Consider the following 4,296-nt stretch of genomic DNA (forward strand, 5'->3'; position numbering starts at 1 on the left):
GACAAAATCTTGGTCGTTGATCATGTGTGCCTCCACTGACCGTCAGATTATATTGGGGGTATTTTCGTCCGATGAGAAGCACGTGACTTGCACACCCACCACATAACAAGCTTTTGACGGAAAAATTGATTTTGGGGGTTAACGCCTGAACGATAATGTTTTTAGGGGTGAAGTCCTAATATCACTAAATAAATGGGGGGCATTTACTAAATATCCCTTTTTAAGAGTGCCTGACAGAAAAGGAACAAGAATATGAAGGATTAGGATTTTGACACGAGAAGAAATTGTTAGAGCCTCACCATTTGTTCTTCTTTCATAATTTCTCTTTCTACTGAAATAATTGTTACGGAAATATAGAAAAACGGTTAAAACCCAAATGATTCCAAACAAATTCTTACATGAAAAAAATCCCTTCATAATTTGTAGTAGAATAAATTCATAATCAACTTAATGAAACTCATGATCAATAAAACAACTTAATGAAAATCATGAAGAAGGATGAGTTATATTTGGGTAATTATCTACTAAAGCCGAAGCATAAAATTACATCTTAATAAAATTGAGAAAAAATTATCAGGATGGAAAAGAAGTTCACTATCTCATGCAGGAAGAACAATATTACTAAAGAGCGAATTAGCTTCTATTCCGATATATTTCCTTACTACAAATATTGTGGCAAAGGGAGTGGTTGAAAGTATTGAGAAATATCAAAGAAATTTTTGGTGGGGACATAGTATTGAGAACACAAAAATGCACTATGTTAATTGGAAAAAAATGCAAGCAAGTAAGAAAAATGGAGGATTGGACATTCGTGATATGGGTATGGTTAATTAATCGATGATAGGTAAACTTACTTGGAGATTTTTAACAGAACCAAATTCATTGTGGGTAAAACTTTTACAAGCAAAATACCTCAAATCACAATCTATCTGGAATTATGAGATAAAATCGGCTACTACACCTACTTGGAAGGGACTAATGGAGATGCGACAATATTTAAAAGAAGGAGTTTGTTTTATGATTGGTAATGGCAGTTCAGCAAGAGTTTGGGATGACCCATGGGTACCAACCCTAAGGGGATTTAAGCCAAACAAGAAGTCAGAGGAGGTGGATATGTCGAACATTTTCTATGTGAAGGATCTATTAAACGCAGAAGGGCAATGGAATGCGAGACTCATAGAGAATATTTTTGATGATCTATCGACTAAAGCAATACTTCAGATTCCTTTGAATAACATGGGTATGGAAGATAAATTGATATGGGTACACACGGAAAAAGGGAATTTTACTACGAAATCATTATATACTTCAATATCTAGAGCAGCACCGAGTTCCTCATCAACCAATGAATTACCACATGGTTTGACATGGAAGAAATTATGGGATAAAAACCATTGGATGCCGAGAGTCCAAACATTTGTATGGAGAGTATTACATAATGCTCTACCTACAAAATCGAGAGCTTTGAAATTTAACCCAGAAGTCTCAAAAGTATGTGCAATGTGCAAAGAAGCAGAGGAAGATATAGACCATTTGTTCCGAAAATGTAAAGTATCGAGGGAGTTATGGATGAGTTACCCTTTACACTTAAGGGTAGATGGAGATGAAAATTTCAAATCACTGGTATGTAAATGGTTGGTGGAAGATGAAGAAAGTGATATCATTGATTTAAGAATATATGTGGCATGGTGCTTGTGGAAAGCCAGAAATAAATGCACATTTGAGGACATTAAACCAAACATTTACCGAATCATTCAAGAGGCACAAATCATGTTGCAAGAGTTCCCAGGTACTGAATTCAACTCAGATAACAGGTCAGACCCGATTCCTCAATTGGTTCATCGCTTTTGGGTTCCACCACAACCAGACAAGTTGAAGATTAACTTTGATGCATCATTTTTTCGTGGTCGAGCGGTAGGGGCAGCAGTCTGCCGAAACAGTGGGGGAGTCTTTGTTATGGCAATGGTTCAAAGTTGGCGAGCAACATCAGCTATGGAAGCCGAAGCTAGAGTTGCTTGGTTGGCGGTCTCTTTGGCAATGGAGCTCCCAGAGTATGAATATGTAATGGAAGGTGATGCGAAAATGTGATCCATGCTTGTTCAAAAAATTTGGAGGAGTCTTCATGGAAAATTAGAGCGATTATTATGGAAATTCAAAGTGAAGTGTGTAATCTCCGGAGTAGTACCTTCCAATATTGTCCCCGTGAAGCAAATATGGTACCACACTTGTTAGCAAAAGATTACTTTAATGTTGATCTAAATCAGACTGTGGAGATTTATGATACTCCCAGATCCATTGTAAGTCAATTGGCGACAGATTTAGCCAATATGAATATTTGCTCTAGTAGCTAATAAAGTTTGGCAATAGCCTATTCTCATCAAAAAAATAAAAAAAATAAAACAACACTAATGGAGATGATAAAACAACATCTAATTATCAACAAGTTTTGCAACATTTATGAAGTATAAAACATTAAGGCCATGTTTGGCGTGCGGGAATGGCGTGGGAATGGAATGTGATTCTCATTGTTTGACTTGTGGGAATGGTGTGGGCCGGGAATGTGGTTCCCTCAAAAGGGATAACTTTGTGATTGACCCGAAATCACCTATATTAATATTTATTTGGCAAATATATCCTTAACAAAATAATGAATTACCAATTTTTAAATTACCGTGTGATATATAAATCATGATTAAACTAAGGTTTATGAACAAAATTTAAATTTAGATAAATTTCAATTTAGGTTTACGAACAAAATTTTTTTTTAGATAAATTTTTATTAAGACCTTTATTTATTATCTTTAAATTCTATCCCTTTGGTGTATCGTGTTATTATTTCATATCTACGAATTTGAATATATAATACTGATTTTAATATATAACAAAGTTGATGTGTATTTTATGTAGTTTAAGTAAGGGTAAAAGTGAACTTTTACAAATATTTTACATTCTTATTCCTATACGAACCAAACACCTAATTAGGAATATGTCATGAATCAAAATCTCATTCATGGTCAAACCAAACATCAAACTTCAGTAATCTGATTCCCAGGAATCACGTTACGGGAATGTGATTCTTGGTAATCACATACCATTCCCGTGCGCCAAACATGGTCTAAAAAACTAACAAACAAAAACAGGGTTCTAAAGAGAAGTAAAATTTGTTTTCTAGAAGATAGTGAAATCTTGTTCAGAAAGAAAGGGAAGTTCAAAATCTACTACAACCTAGTTGGAATAATGTTTAGAGGGGGAGAGGAAGGGCGAAGAAGCCGAATGAGCAAACCCTGAACCCACCTTTGTCGATTTGAACAAAAAAAAATTGCAGGGCTAACTAAATAATTCTGACTGCCCCAACTTGTCGACTAGGTCCTAGTTGGGGATTAACATGGAATTTCATCCGACTAAGGCTTTGGCCCCTAGTCGAGTTAGCAAGATGGGGGACTCAAAAATACTCGGGGATTAACCCCGACTTTTTCTTCACAGAGTGAGAGAGACAGATTAGTATAGATAGGAAGGAAAACGATGAAGATCATGGATTTCGTTCAAGAGAGAGACGATGAAGTTCTGAATGTTCAAGTAATTATCACTATCAAAAACACAAAATTTTGATTTGTGATCTATAAAATTCAGTTCCAATTTCAGATTTTTGGATTAAATTAATCCCCATTTCGCATTAAGTGTCAAAAATCATTAAAGACTGAAACAATTTCAAAGTATTCTTCGATTGGAATACAGGAATTCATGTTTCGAAGAAGGTATAGTGTTTACGCGATTCTGAATATGCAAGTGCAAGAACATTTTTGCTAGCAGACATACTCAATACAAACTTGATGACCAACAAACGCATCAAGAAGGCACACAAGAATCTTCCACTTGTTAATACAAGGTAAGCAAATGTCCTCTTGCTTGAGTGGCCAGAAAGGAAACGCTCATGGTTGTGGTCATCGTAAATGATCTTCAAGGCTAAGCTCTTCAAAGTTGCCACAGTCGATGGGACTTCTTGTGTCATCCCAATATCATGTGATGGGAAGAAATTGAATCGGCAAATGCGGAATGGTTAGCGACAACGAGAGTGAAGAGAGACACCTCTAGAAGATGAGAGTGTTGGGAGAGGATATTCCCACCTTTTTTGTGCCAAAAAATTTGAGACAAATTTCCAACCTTTTTTCTCGTAGAAATTGATTTTCTTACTTTTTGAGTCCAATCAAACTGTGAAAAATCGATTTTCTTACAAAAAAAAACTTTTGAACCCCATTTTCATACTAATGAAACGGACCCCAAATTTAAAACACTTCA

The sequence above is a fragment of the Eschscholzia californica genome, unplaced genomic scaffold (genome assembly GCF_041429995.1).
Source record: "Eschscholzia californica isolate CP2 unplaced genomic scaffold, dmEscCali1.0.p SCAF_5, whole genome shotgun sequence".
Taxonomy (NCBI): domain Eukaryota; kingdom Viridiplantae; phylum Streptophyta; class Magnoliopsida; order Ranunculales; family Papaveraceae; genus Eschscholzia; species Eschscholzia californica.